Source organism: Pinus tabuliformis, chromosome 5_1 (genome assembly GCF_031772625.1).
Source record: "Pinus tabuliformis cultivar Carrire ecotype Pingquan chromosome 5_1, CPIR1, whole genome shotgun sequence".
NCBI lineage: Eukaryota > Viridiplantae > Streptophyta > Pinopsida > Pinales > Pinaceae > Pinus > Pinus tabuliformis.
The window spans coordinates 446,777,529-446,794,461 of record NC_142305.1 but is presented as its reverse complement, the minus strand read 5'-3'; the positions used below and the strand labels follow the sequence as shown (position 1 = coordinate 446,794,461).

At 33.4% G+C, this 16,933-nt stretch overlaps 2 pseudogenes; both read right to left on the bottom strand.

Moving 5' to 3' along the window:
* Window positions 1-747: 747 nt before the first annotated feature.
* On the bottom strand, window positions 748-1,503 carry LOC149165399 (calmodulin-like protein 2; annotated as a pseudogene).
* Window positions 1,504-5,797: 4,294 nt separating this feature from the next.
* Window positions 5,798-6,618, bottom strand: LOC149165398 (calmodulin-like protein 3 pseudogene; annotated as a pseudogene).
* Between the last annotated feature and the right edge of the window lie 10,315 nt (window positions 6,619-16,933).

The window sequence follows — 16,933 nt, the reverse complement described above, 5'->3', positions numbered from 1 at the left end:
CAAAGCACATGTCCAGAAGCTAAAAAAGTAAACAACAAAAGGAAGCAGAAAGGGAAACAGAAGAAAGGATGGCTCTTCTCCCCTCCGGTCTCAGAAGATGAAGAATCAGAAGCCGAAGAGGAAGATCCCACCACAGAAAAAGGGGAGGTCTCCCAAGAAATGGGGAATCAGAAGGGAACCACATCAGACACCAAGGCATCACAGCTTTATCCAAATCAGGCAGAGAAGACTACTGATGACCAGAACATGGGAGGGATAAAGAGGCACCATCAATCAGACACATCAGATTCAGACAAGGAATTAGGCACACAGAAAGCAGAAACACAGCTAGTCATAGCCTCGATCGAGCCCACTCAAGGAGAGTGGCGCAAGGTCGAAAAGAAAAAAGGAAGGAAAACCTGAAGTGATTCTCAGTTTTTCTCTTTCTTTCACTCCTCTCCTCTCTCTCTCTTCTTTTCTCATCATTTTTTGCTCGTTAGCTCTGTAACGATGCGAAGGGTGCCATGGCACTTGAGCCCTTTGGACAGCTTATGGAAATGCATCATGCATCTGCAATTGTAACTTTTCATTTTTTAATAAAAAGTTACAGCTTTTTTCTTCGGAAAAAAACTAAAAAAATAATAACAAACATTATTTCATAATATCAACTCAAAAGATATAATATACGTTTGCAAAAATACACAAAATTATCCATAAACTCTCTTCCCAAATTTATGTTTATCTTATTTTCTATATTGTATAAAGTTACTATAAACACATTTACAAAGAGATGTTGGTCATGGTCATCATCCTCCCAAACTCCTCCATATCAATTTTTCCATCACAATTTCTGTCATATCTTGCGATCATCGTTGTACACCTCTCGCAATCCTCTCCCTCCTTCAGCCCTAAGTTGAGCAAGACACGTTGAAGTTCCCATGGGCTGATGAACCCATCCCCATTCTTATCAAAAATACTGAACGCCTTCTCCAACTCCTCCTGCATAAACACTTCATCCTCCCTCTCGTCATGCTCATGAGCTTCCTCCCACAGATTCAGAAAAAAGCTGCAGAATTCATCAAAGCTCATATGCTCCCGGGAACCCATCACCATTTTCATATTATGATCAGAGATGCATGGCATCCCAGGCTTTTGCAGTAAACCTTGTACATCCTCTGCACTGGCGATGCCGTCACAATCGCTGTCCAAGGTATTGAACAACCGAGGTACGTCCCATCTATGGACGATAGCCACGCTTCTTTCAATTACACATTCACTACTTCTCTCATCATTCATTGATGCAGATGACTCGCATTCTCTAGCTGTCATTATCGAGTCTTTAGGATCGCTGAAGCCAGAAAATTTGGTTTTCATCATTTGAGAAACCCAAACATAAACATAAAAGTTGCAGAAGCTACACAATTTCTGCACCCACCTCAGTGCCATGGACACAACGGTGCTCCAGTACATAGACATGACACAAATGTGCGAAACCGCACAATTTCTGAAGATATCACGCACCATCTTTGGTATGTGGGATGAGTGACAGTGAATTATATCTCAACAATACACACACATATAGACTGGATATTACTGGGGCGTCACGCAATGGTAGCTGCCGGCGATTGCTCTTACAAAGCTTTTGTTTTATTGTAGTAAGTTGCCATGAACCTCAGCGGAAACAACCCTTCAATCTAATAGTCTTGTTTCTTCTGTTTTAATAAATAGTGGTAGCGATGTATGAAGGCTCCGGGAAGGTGTTCGACCCACATTTCCTCGTCAATATGTCAGTTTCCATTTGGAATTGCATCGATCACGATATTGCTCCGCAATTTCGAGGAACTTGGGAGGGGCGAAGAAACAGTTTAATAACAAAAATGGAAGAGAAGAAGTTGAAGGAGCACGCTTCTCTTCTTCTTCAACTTTTTTATAATTATGATGGGCCATATATCTCAATATTATAATTAAAAAAAAAAAAAAATCAGTATAAAATTCAAAACAATGCTACCATGGTGATGGAAGGTTTTTTATAATTATGATGGGCCATATATCTCAATATTATAATTATATATATATATATATATATATATATATTCACTTTGTATAAAATTCAAAACAATGCTACTATGGTGATGGAAGGAAATTTATTTTAAATGGTATAATGATAAAAAAAATTAATGATTAAAAAAAATGATCTAATTTGTGGTTGGTGATATTGATATATTTAAATTGTATTTTATATATATATAATATTATAAATGGTGAATTTATATGATCAAATAGAAATAATTTTAAATCATATGATGATAATATTTTTTTTTAGTGATTACAGAAAATCATATGATGATAATATTTTTTAGTGATTACAGAAAAATAATCTAATTTATGATTGGTAATATTGATATAATATTTAGATTGTATTTTTTATTTATATAATATGTAAAATGGTAAATTTATATAATTACATAAAAATAATTTTAAATCATATAATGAATTTTTTTTAATAATTGAAGAAAAACAATCTAATCAATGATTAGTGATATTGATACGATATTTAGATTGTATTTTATATTTATATAATATTATAAACAATAAATCTATATAATTATATAGAAATAAATAATAAACCAGAAAGATAAAGATTAAGGTATTGGTATATTCAAAAGTATAACTGTATTTACAAACGTAGATCAGGGAGGAAGAGGTTTTAAATGGATATAGTATTTTTTTTTTTAACTATTATATCGATAAATATACTTACACTTTAAATATACAGATACTTTAAGGAAAAGGTTTTCCGAATGTCATATTTTGTTTTGACTACTATATTGATAAATTGGTGTTTAGTGAGTATGTTATTATTTTAGGTAAAAATAAAGGATAATGATTATGTTTAAATGTTTATTTAAAATTGGAAATAAACATTTATTTTATGGAAACGCATGCATATAATTAGTTATTAATTTTTGGTAATAATTAATTAATTAATTAAGTCTTATACCACTAAATGAAAATGATGTTTTGCAATGTTGTATGTGAAAGTGTGAGTATGAAATTCTTGCCAAGCATATAATACATAGTAAGTGAAATTATTTCATAGCTTTTATGAAAGCAATATCGATTTTAAGGCTACCTTTAGTTTAAACTATGGTGTGTTAGGACTATCATTATTCAGAATACATGTTAGTATTATGTCAAATTATAGTTGTATTATTACCCATTTTGTTGTAAAGAGAATTTTGAAGGGGGATTTCTCTTTATAAAAGGATATAGTATTAATATATGATTGAATACTTATTTTTCTGTACTAAGGTATAATTAAAATCTCATTATTGGCAATAACAATGAGGAAAAACTTCAAGATGTATATGTGGCAAACTTATGTGTGTATGTTTTAGTTGTACTCTTTAAATAATGTTCCATGTAATCTAAGGTTTATATCCAACCTTGTTTTCAAATGAATCCTAAAAAAGTTGTTAAGAAACCTACGCATAGAGATGTTTTAGCTATGTGTGAACCTAAAGTGCCTAAAACATTAGGATTTGGGTATGAGTCCATAAGAGATTTCTATGTATGTTCATGTGTGTTCGGGGTAATCTCTTAGATGAAAAAGCTTTTGGTTTGAATGGTAATTAATAATTTCATTTATAAAGATTTGAGCTGTAAATTAATTTACAATTCCACCATTCACACTTGAAATAGATTATATATATATATATATATATATATATATATATATGTATATATATATATATATATATATATATGTATATATATATATGTATATATATATATATATGTATATATATATATATATATATATATCTATATGTATATATATATATATATATATATATATATGTATATATATATATATATATATATATATATAACACTTGATATAAATAAAACAAAGTATATAATTTATATAAATAATTATTCATTTATAATATAATTCTATATTTCCCTCGATTGAGTTGTTGCGCGATGTGACGTTGGAGGTAAAGGGGCAACACCCCACCACCTCTCCCTCTCCCACAACATTTGGGAGTTCGGGGGTGGCCAACTTGCCCCATGAAATACACATGCGATTTTTTCCCACCTCATTCATTACCATGTCGAAAATTTCTATTTTCGATTTTTCTATGAGGAGAAATTTTGTTCTCCGAATTTTCTTGTGTGCTTGGTCTACTCTCCTGCTGCAAGTGTGACAATTCTCTCAGTTGTCTAGCCGTGACAAGTTTGTGTGTGGTGAAAAGATTGCAGAGCTATGGCATAATTCAAGGGTTTTTTTATATGTGGTCACACATATTTAGCAATGGAGTGGATGTGACCTGTGTCTGCATGCAATCCAACTTGGTCTTTCAGACTGAAGGTACCTGTTGCTCACATGGGATGTTGAATATTGGTTTGGAGATAGATTCTTGGTGCACAGAGGCTTCCTACTTTAGGATTTTGCAATCTACACTGGCATTGGACGTTGAAGTAATTCGTGATGTTATCATATCTTCAGTGCATGCGAATTCACCAAATCAGGTAAAGTGGGATGGATACATTAAGGTATCTTCATACTCTTTTCACTTAGTTATTTTATTCTCTAGTTTCATTTCTCTATTGTGTAAGCTTGGTGGTTGTGTTTTAGATTCTACTGGGGTGAATTGTGGCTTGCACTATGGTGTCTCCTAGTGAGCATGTGACCCTGCCAAGGGTTTTTCATCTTCCCTTTTGATTTTTTGGTACTTATCTATTTGTTGACTTGAGCCACCAAAAATACCATTTTCTTTTGGTTTTTCCTTCTCTTTGGCCTTCTTAGTCTCACCTCTCTAGTCTTGGGCTGTTGTGGGATGGTTTTCTTGCTTGGATTTTCTCCTTTTGGTGCAATATGCCACAACAATGAATGTGCAACTGTCGGGGAGATGGAGGCAAAGGTCCCCAGGGCAGGCCATGTGCCCAAGCCCAAGCCCATGCCCATAAGTTGTAGCTATCTTTCATTCTGCTAACCCCCTCCTAAAATTCATGAAGAAATTTGTCAACTCGAAGTCCTCACCACTAATGATTGTCAATCATATTCTGACCTTGAAATCTTGTATTAGGTAACCAATTAGGTTCCTTAACCTAGTCATATCAATAGAAGAGGGAGCCAATACTTGAAATCCATCACCCTCCATTGGTATATGGAAACTCTTTTGGGCAGGGTCATGAAAGAGAATCATGAAGAATGTAATGATATCATCTCTTCATTGAATGAAATCAAGAGGGTGCGATGGTATTAGCATTCTTATCTGGCTAGTTTGGATAGCCCCTAGCTCACTTGGAAAGTCACCTAGAGTGTGAACTTAAACCTCCTACTCCTACCAGTAAAAGCACATAGGTCCCAACTCTAGTGACCTCTTCAGGCTCTTGATATCATGACATGTCTCCTAACAACTCTTTTTTTGCTTTATGCAACTCAATATATTGTAGCTTTAGTAGTTTTCAACAACATCTATTTTATTATGTTATACTTAAACTTAAGTTAATAATCAATAAATATGATTTCCCACAAAATAGTTTAAGACCAAACATTATTTAAATTATAATGCTTTTGATGATATATGTTTAAATTTCAAAATAATACAAAATCTTTTTCTATAAAATTCTATATTTAATTTTTATTCTAAATCTTTTTCTATAAAATTTAAATTTAAAACTTTATAATAATTACTGAACTTCACACACATACTCTTAAACAACAACAAATACAAAATTTATACTTATTTCAATATTAGGAAAAACGACAAGAAAATAAAATTTCTATTTCTTTCATTTTCTATACCAAAGATAATTGTACAACACATTTACAGAGATCCGTCCGCCGTCATCATCATGTTCTTAAATTCCTCAAAATCGATTCTACCATCTGAATTTCTGTCAAATCTTGTGATCATCATTTCACAACTCTCCAGATCTTGTCCTTCTTTTAGTCCTAAGCTGAGCAGGACCTGTTGAAGTTCCCATGGGCTGATGAACCCATCCCCATTCTTATCAAAAACAATGAAGGCTTCCTCCAACTCCTCCTCCATAAACACTTTCTCCTCTGTCTCTGCATGCTCAAGAGCTTCCTCCCACAGATTCAGATAAAAACTGCAGAATGCATCAAAGCTCACATGCCCCGGAGAACCCATCACGATTTTCATATTATCATCAGAGATGCATGGCACCCCAAGCTTTTGCAGTAACCCTAGTACGTCCTCTGCCCGGACGATGCCATCACCATTGGTGTCCAAGGTATTGAACAACCGAGGTACATCCCATGTATGGACGACAACCATGCATCTTTCATTTACACACTCACTGCTCCTCTCATCATTCATAGATGCAGATGACTCGTATTCTCCAGCTGCCGTTATCTCCGAGTCTTTAGGATCGCTAAACTCAGAAAATTTGATTTTCATCATCTGAGAAACCCAAACATAAACATAAAAGTTGCAGATGCTACAAAATTTCTGCACTCGCCTCAGTGCCATGGACACAACAGTTCTCCAGTACATAGACATGACACGAATGTTAGAAACCGCACAATTTCTGATCATATCACGCACCATCTTTGGTATGAGAGATGAATGAGAGTGAATTATATCTCAACAATAATTCCTACAACTGAGAGCACATCTATATATAAAGAAACTGGATATTACTTAGGCTTCACGGAAAGATAGCTAACAGAGCCTGCCATTCCTCTTAAGAAGCTTTGGAGGAAGTTTCCATGAAAATCAGCGGAAACACTCCTTCAATTTAATAATCTTTTTTTTCCTATTTGTTTTCATTATGCACGCAATATAATAAATAGTGGTAGCGATGTGTGAAGGTTCCGGGAAGGTGCTGGGCCCACATTTCCTCGTCAATATGTCAGTTTCCATTTGGAATTGCATTGGTCATGTATTTCTCCTCAATTTCGAGGAACATGGGAGGGGTTAAGAGAGAATTTAATAACAATGGGAGAGGTTATTAATCGGAGTACACTTCTCTTAACGTAAGTTTCTTCGGTGTTTTTTTTTTTAATAATTATGATGGATCATCTATTTCAAAATATATATATAGAAAATAAGCATGTTACATGATGCGTAAGGATTAGTTTAATATAATAATTAATTATTTAATTTTAAAATAAAAATAAAAAAAATAAAAAATTATTCACTTTGAATAAAATTCTTAACGCCGTGATGGTGAGGGAATGAAACTTATTAGAGATCACATAAAAATATTTTATTTAATGGAAAATGATCCCATAGAAATAAATAATAATTAAGAAAGATAAAGTTGAGGTATTTGTATATTTAAAAGTATAATTTTATTAGGAGGAAGAGATTTTCTATGAATATAATATTTTGTTTTGAGAAATAAATTTGTATTTATTAAGTGCATTATTAGTTTAGTTAATAATAAAAGATAATAAATGAATTAAATTTAAATATTTATATCTTTTTAAGAGATAAATTTTTATTTTATAGAAATAAATATATGTATATAAATAAATAGATAATAAATATATATACACATTTTACATGGATTTTATGACTCCGTTGATTTGTTTTTACATAGAGAGAAAGCCAGTGAAGATATTAATTTAAATAAATTTTAAAAATTTATTAAAATAGATTAGATAAAGAAATGGTGTCTTATGAACATTTAGATAGTCTCAACTTTTTGTTTTATATGATCACTGTCAAGAAAAACTAAAAATTATTTTCTAAGAAGAGAATATAAGTAACTTAACTAATTTTTAGGTGTTGTGATTTTCAAGGAATTGAATTACAATTGTGGAGGATTTAGGACAACAAATGTTTCTTTTCTCAAATTTTGTATTAGAAAGGGGCTATGGTCTAACTAGTCACCATTGTAATGTAAATCAAAATAAGGAATTACCCTAATATCCTTACACCTAGAGGGATGATTATTCCACCAAATTTCCCAAACACTTAAATGCCAAAATCTCCTATAGCTTTTTGAGGAACATTAAGAAATTTGAAATAAGAAGATAAAAAAGCAATACATTGCTATATTATGTTACTCTTAGAATTATGATAATTTTTCCTATTCTAGAATTATTATTGTTATATATTTGTTATGTGAGGAAGGTTGAATTTGAGATTATAAAGAATTATTAGTTGAGAGATTGTGAGAGATTCTAAGAAGCTGGATCAATAGAGTACATATGTATAAATATTAGTTTTATTAATGAAAATGTTTGAGCTTATTTTATTATTGTTCATTTTATGTATTTCTACATTTTTGATATTGTAATAATCTTGATATCATAGATTGACTTGAGAGAATTTGCGAAAACTATGAGATATTTGATGTGCGAGTTTGAAATTCCATGTACTTTCCTGAGCATGGAGCTTGGAGGTTGGATTTTTTTTTTTTTTACAAAGACACCTGTGGAGTGGCTTTGTTGTAGAAACTAAGCATAGATAATGTTACATAGTGCACAACTCAAGATCCAGTAATATAAGAATTGATGGAATTCACTAATAAAAATCACTAGTACATAAAGGGGGGTTTTAAGACAAAATTTGAGTAAATTATCTTAAATATTGCCTTTAAGTGTCTATCTCAAATTAAATTGTCTTTATAAAGATAATATAGAACACAACTATTATTTTGTCTTAAAAGACAATTCATTTTTGTCTCTCAAGAGACTATAGATACAATTAAAGATATATTGTCTCTATACATACATATCTATTTAATCCCAATTATTATCTCTTTAGAGACAGTTAAAAAATATGTTTAGAAGCAAAATATAGAATGTGAATCTTTTTATTTCTTTAGTGATTAATTCATGTTAGGGCACGATGGAATTGAACCATCAACCTCTTGCAAGGCAAGTGCTCTTCCATTGAGCTATCACCCTTTAAAGAAATGTGTTGAATGAATTGAACTCAAATAAAACCATTTGAGTTGAATAAATCCATCTTCAAATGCAAGGTTAAAACCACCTCTCATACATGTTTCAGAATCGAACATTAACAAGTCCGGTGAAAAAGTCTAAAATGAAATTGTCATCAAAGGTGGTTACTTTTCTTCTAAGAGGTCAAATAACTTCATTCATGACTTCATCGTTTATGGTTGCTCAAAATTTATAGCCAGTTGGATGGTAGATAGATATCAAGTTTCTAATTCGACTCAAATAAAAATGGCCTGATTTTTGGAGGTCACTCTTTGTTAAATCTTATCCAAATTGTATGCACACTAACATGGATATGCAATATATAAGGTTGACCATCCAATGGATAGATACTATTCATAGAGTATAAGAGAACTATAATAAAAATGAAAAAAATAAGGGACTCCCATAAATGATGGGATCCTTTGAGATTCCCTAATCCAAAGTCTACAAAACACTTCTATTCAGATAGCCAATAAGAAACCCTAAGGATCAACATGGCTTGGAAAACCGATCATATATAAGAGTATTATTCCCTGGCCCTCTTTTACTAAGCAAGAAAAGCATGAATAATCTATGCTCCTTCCTACAAACTATATTCTAGATAGTTAAAAAACAAAATAGAAAATTACTTTCTCACATTAACAGTAAATCCATTTATCCATTAGATGACTAAGCTTATACTTTCATTAGTATGTACAAATTTTCTAGACTTAGCCACAATTTCAATTTTTCATATATATCTTTTTTCCCTTTTCAAGATAATTAGAAAAAATAGATTTTTCATCAGATATATAATAAATAGATTTGTTTATATATGGAAGATAACAACAAAGCCCAAATATTCCAAACACTTGATTGCAATAATATCATGATATAAATGTATATATACGACTCAATACAATTCATTAACGCAAACACAAATTTTTTAAAGGGACTTACAATAGAAACCACTAAAACTTAAAATGAAAAAAAAAGTTATTAAAGGCACTCCAATACACATATAAAATAATCAAGAAGCTGACTTGAGATGCATTCAATTTTGACAAGCCTAAGGCTTGACATCAACCAACTAGAGTATTATGACTAGTCATAACCTCAACTTCATGTCCTATCAACTGATGATATGTGTAACTAAAATAAAGTTATAAAACCAAGTTACAAATAGTATTCATTATAGATAATATTAAGAAATAATCAACACATTGATAGTTATAAAATGCATGAATTCTACATTAAGAAATGGCTCTCTTATAGAGAGGTCAATGAAATATGGTATAGCTTTAGTAAAAAAAAAGTATGACAATCGATGTTTCCAAATGGAAGGGGGTAATCTTCCTACCCACTAACACTTGTCTCGTCTACAACAAAAACTCCTTCATGGTTGCATGCATACTAATCAAATTTTATGCTCTTACAAATAAAGTCCCTGTGAAAGACAAAAATCAAAACTCCCTATGAATATAAAAAAATGCATTTATTAAACAAAATTAGTATTAGAATTGACATCCTAGAAACACAATTACAATACATAACTAAAAATATAAATCACTCATTCAATTTGGCTAGCAAGACAGAGCTGCAAATATAGATTATTGATTCAATCTGGTTGGAAAGAAAAAACTGCAATTACATATCACTCATCCAATCTGAATGGTAGGAAAATCAAGGGAAACCTCCTATGAGAAAGCGAGTTTAATCCGAAAATATAAAACCCAATTGAGGTCATCAAATAAGGTTTCAACTCCATCCCTATTTCCTTTTCCTTGGTCTAGAGAGTAAATATGAGAATTTGGAACAAAATGGATTGGGGTTTTATTTGAGTTGAATTAGAAGCATTGAAGGTATGGACATAGACATACTAGAAATTCAAACTAGGAGAAATGGGTATGGTGTAAATTCAAAAATAAATCATATTTATATCATGCCCACAATATTTGAATCTCTTAACTGGAAATGTTCTATTTTGTATATGTATGAACCTAATTCCCCTATTGTTTATATGTCTAGAAATAATAAATAGAAATAAAGGAATACAACTCTTTTACAAACAAAATCTTGTTCCCCCTCATCCATTCGGAAAAAAATAGATTGGGTTCAACTAAAGATACTAATTTCAGTAAACTTCAAAAGAAATATGGAGCTTTTGCATGGAATAATGGTCACATATTATCCAAACATATTATGCATTTATTCATTTCCTTTTTACAGTGAATTGTTGGGAAAAACACTGAGGGGGGTGTAGGGTGAATTAATATTTTAAAACTCAAAATTCTAATTTTATATTCTGATAAATATATGCTATTGTTATTAAGACAAACTGCATATGTACACTACTTTAGAGAAGGAAACCTGTGTATACCCAGTTTACTGATTTTTTAATATATTTCATGAGATGATTATTCTTACTCAATGCATCAATAAATTAATTACCTTTTAGTACGCAGTAAAGAACATAAATAAATCACACCAAACACGCATGGAACACCAGGATTTTTAGGTGGAAACCCAATGTGGGAGAAAACCATCGCTGATGTTGTTTCTTTCTTCTTTCCTATGATAAGGAAAATTATTACATTTGTACTGATGCAGTCTCTTGTCAATACGCAGGCACCCACGTGCAGAAAGCTACAATCTTCTATCGTTCTCTAGCACCTATTGGAAGGGAGCTCCAACCCCATTTCTGAAGCTTGCAACCTTCATCTTCTTGTGGACCACTTTTCAGAATAATCCAAACGAGATACACTTGTCAAATAATCATTACACAACATGTAGGCCACCTTTCATAAAATTCTCAAACTGGACCCATAACAATCATAAACCCAAACAAATTGAAGCACTGAATCTGAGATATTGTCACTCTGCAATCAACTGAAATCCTGAAGTATCAAATCAATGAATGCAAAACCCAACCAAAAATAAAAAATATTAAATTTCATACGTGACTGTACTGAATATAACTCGTGTATATATGTGTTTCCTCTATATAAGACTTGTGTACAGATCTTAGTATAATGAATACTGAATCATAAATCACTGAATTATATATAGATCATTTATCAGGCACATGTCACTTGAACCATCGATAGATTACTGAATCAAATACATATCACCATATTAGCATCATCACTAATCAACATTCATAGCCAACTCAACCCAATCAATTTTGTCAAACATAGGTTGTCAAGATAGAGACATCATCAATAAACAACAACAAACAGAACATAAATGATCAAATATCATCAACAAGTCATATTGCAAAACCCTTGAATGTGTATGCATATAATTCACCGTGCCCGCATACATATATGCACAAATTATTTTGCAAAAAATATAGGCGACCCTACAGATACGGAGCCAAGTATGTACGCGACTATTCCCAAACACACCCGTGTACAGATCTGTAAAAGTTTTGCTGCAAGTATAATTTCAATTTTTGCAACCTTTACTGTCAATACTACATACTTCAGAATAAATCATTTAGATCACAGTATCATAGTTTTATCAATGTTAGCTACTTATACATTTGCAACAAGTAAATCAATCAAGCATACATGTCAACATATTTCATATCTTTGAGATTTGAGTCTTCTCCTTGCTCATTGGTGCACACCTGTTTTAGATGAAATCATTCATAGACAACCCCATACTTGCACACCCAACAACTTGATCTCCATCTATTTATATAGTATTTTCCTTAGCCAATAGCTTAGGTAAATTCCTTGGTTATATCATAAGTATTCTTTGACGGGATAAAATAATCGTTGAAACACTTGTTACTATGGGCCAATAGCATGGTAAGGACCTCTAGTATACAAATTACCATGGTGCGGATTATGTACGTGACTTTTCTTCTTAATACCTACATATGTACGTGACCTTTCTTCACAAGACTGACATATACTTTCTCAATCTTTATCTTTGCCATCCATATGTCACTGAACTGTCCATTCTCTATTCATACCAGTTGTGGAATATGTATTACTCTGTATAAACATCTTGTTATCATAATGTTGTCATATTTATCAAATAGGTTGCCATCAAGGACAAAGCATTAGCCATAGTGGCAACATGAATGATGAAGGAGAGAATTAGAGTGTTGGTCAAAGGAAACTCTTATGTTTGGTTCGTTTTCTCCTCAAGCGTAACTGAGTTCATGTTTTCAATAAGGAAACTTCCTCCATCAATAATAACCAAACCCCTTGGGTGGGATAGAATCATCATATCCATAAACAAGTTACATTACATCTAAGATAAGAATGTATCTCAAAAATGACACCAGTATGACAACATGCTCCAAGATACCAAAAAATATGTACTAAGTGATTATTAACAAGACAAGCACATGCGAGAATACCACCAAATCAACAAGCACAATCATCCAACCAAGGAAAAGTGAAACTCCCTAAACCAACAACCTTCATCAAATGATCCAATGCGATGAAGAGAAAGGGATTTGTGAAAATGTACCCCCTAAATCAATCCAATGCTATAAGAAACTAGTAACAAACATCCATCAATATGATGAAAATCACATGGAACCTCATACAATATGAAGTGTAATATACAATAATGATGTTCGTCTATATCATATTTGAAGTATAATAGGTCAGGATTCTGAAGCTAAGTTTGACAATAGAAATCAAGACAATATGATGTCGATCAAGCTCTTTGTGACCAATGGTATGTTGACTAAAGTACAAAATGCTTTTAAGATTTGGGAGCATTTATAAGGCATGCATGAGATGTTAAAAAAAAGTATGACATTCTTATTAAAAATCATTATTTCAAATAAAGATGGAGGAATATAAATGACTTCAAGGCCACTTAATGAAACTCACAAACATTATAGCCCAATGAAATAGAATTCATAGAGAGAATGAAGAAGAAGATATGGTATTAATTATGTTGTAAATCCAACCCCCTTCATTTAAAATTTTATAAAGTATAGTGGAAGAAGTAGTTTGGTAGAAATAGTGTGAATGGAGAATTCGAGTCATATTTAGAAGCACATTTCAAGAGGAAACACAAATATGAAAATGGCAATGGAAGTGGTAATTCTTAAGGTCAAAAACTTGGGAAAGATATAAAGTGTTTTCATTTTGACAAGCTAAGTCATAGGCTAATTTTTGTAATAAATGATTTTGGGACCAAAAACACAATCAAGGATATTCTTTCAAATGAGAAGAAAATAAACCACAATGTAGCTTAATGTAAATAGGACAAATAATTTTATGTGTTTGTGACTAGCAATAAAGGCGTCATTGATTGTGTTGAGGAAAGTTTTAAATTTGATTTTGTTGTCTTGTGTGGTGGAGAAGAAAAAAAAATAAGGCAAGGGTAGTGTTGTCACTCACTGCATTGTGGGTTTCAATTGGTCAAGGTTGCCTAGGAGTAGTGAATTTTGGAGCCACTTTCCCAGGACATAGAAGATCTTAGAGCTTAATCAAACCTCTCCATTACCTAGTGCTCAAAAAAATATTTCCAATGGTATATAGAAGTCCAAAAAAGGACTCCTGGATCAGAAGTTAGGACATGTTGAACATTTCCTTTGGAAAGCTTAGAAAACCAAAAATATGGCTAACTATGAGGGCATCCCGCAATCTCACATCCCTCAAATTGGCTATCACAACAGTCCCGTAGTCATAGAAAACTCAAAAAGTTACAGGGGTTGATCTTGCGATATAATGTGAAATCATCGGGGGAGGTTTGAAAAGATTTAACAAAGGAAAGCATGGAAAAACCAAGCCAGACGACTCCTTTTCTCTCTCCTCCACATGGTGCAATCCTGTATCCCGCATCTTGGTGACCTCGTAGTCCCGCATCCAAGTGACCCCATAGTTCCCGTGGTCCCACAGGTTCCCATAGTCCTGCAGGGTCCCACATCCCGCATGTCAGCGATCTCGTAGCCCACATCCCGCAGGCCTGCGAGATAGGTATATCGGCAGGTTCCAAACATAAAAGACTATGCGGGGGATAGTTCTGTGGTATAGTGTAAAAGTTCCAGGGGAGGTCTGAAAATAATTAACAAAGGAAGTGCTTGACAAAAGAAAGGTTTAGTCACCCCTTTCTCTCTCCTCCACATGGTAGTATCCCACATCCCGCATTATCGGCAATCATAAGAACATAGGGGCTACCACCCCAATAACCTTGCGGGATTGTGATATTGCAATTTAGTGCAAAATCGTCGGGGAGGATTGAAATTCATTAACAAAGAAAATTCCTACAAAAACAAGGCTGGGCAGGCCTTTTTATCTCTCCTCCAGGGGGCCATGTGGCGGCCTCTGATTGGTCCTCAGAGAAGACATGACAATTGGCATCATTAGTGATGTGGCGGTACAAATGATGACGTGGTAGATCACATGTGTCACCTAGTTTCAAAGTTTTTCACCGGTGAAATGGGGCCATTTCCGGGTGCCACATGTCACCACTCATAGGGTGACAAGTGGAAGTGATGATGTCACCCCGCAGATTGACGATCGTAGTTGTTAAGGGGAAAAGATAAAGTAAAGGTGCTTGTGATTGCGATATGTGGGAATCCCTCCCCGATGCGATATGTTATAGTGGTTCTACCTGAGGAGGATTTTACGTCTGGACTGTCATCCCATGCTATGGAGAAAGGTAGAGGGTCCCCTTTTCCTGCAGTGTGATTGTGATGTCTTAGGTGATCCTCTAATCCCGCATTATCAGTGACCGCAAGTTTCTAGGGAAGAGGCTTAAGGCAAAAGCACGGTAAAGAGCCGATATGCGAGATTTTGCAATACAAAGGAAAAGACTCCTAGACACAAGTCTAAAGGCCTTAGCACCTAAGGGCTAAGCCCCTGGTTCCATTCCCTGGTCATATGAGTAAAGCCACACGAGTGGCTATAATAAGGGGGGCTAAGGGAGAAATCAAAATTGATAGTTTCACCCGTTTTAGAGGAAAAAGGCATGTGCCTGAGAGACTGCATTGTTAAACTGTAATACATATCACCCACCACATCAAGGAACCAATAGTGTAGGATAGAGGTTTAAGGGTGTGACAGGTCAACAACTATGGTTTTAAGAGGAAAAATTGGTGCATTCAAAGCACGGGATGGGATGATCCAACTGAAGCCCACTGTGACACGGGTCCGGGAGCCAGCAATGAATGAATTAAAGGTAGAAAATAAAAAGGTGGGTGAAGTAGTGCAGGAAGCCATAGCTTAAGTAGAAAAACTCCTGCAGCAGAGGTGACCACATGATGGGCAAGGAGATCTTTGTATATTTTACATCTTATGTTCATTTATTTGTTGTACTATAATGTGTTTCTTTCAATGAGGCTTTTAATTCTGTAATGATTTTGGACACAGAGCCATCTCTGACTGAGACATCTAGTCGACCCAACAGATGAGACTAGGCTAGAGATATTTTGATGTAATGAATATTCTTGCTCCCCTCTCTAGATAAATAGGGAAAAACAAGACTTAGAAAGGGTTTAGAAATTCTATAGAAAACACTACATGCTATTTTCAGACTGTATCTATTTGTAATATAGATCTTTTCAGAATATTAAGGAAACAATGGTGATTCCATATTCAAGTATTACAGTATGTGTCCTCCTTGTCAAACTCATTTTTATGTTCATGCTTCTTCCCTGAATTCATGCAATTATAGTTGCTAGAAATATTTCAAGCTCCCTCACATATTCATTAGTATCTACATGTTAATGCAAATCCCTGTAACAGTTTCATAGATTCATTTGTCTCAACATTATTTATGTATATGCCTATGTGGACTATTGAAATTATATCTTTAAATATGCAACACATGAATCATAGCTTTCAACTCCTCCTCCATTCAGTATTTCTGCTTGTAACTCAAATAAGTATAGAAATCCTTAATTCCTCAAGCTCTATGTGTTAAGTGTAGAATGCTTGAAGCCTTATGTTTTATGTGATGAGTTTCTCCTTCTCTTGGTCCTCTCTCTTCTATTCTACAAAAAATTATTAAGTTGTAAGACCCTGAAACACTCGACCTCCATAATTTTATGCTTATTTCTTAGAT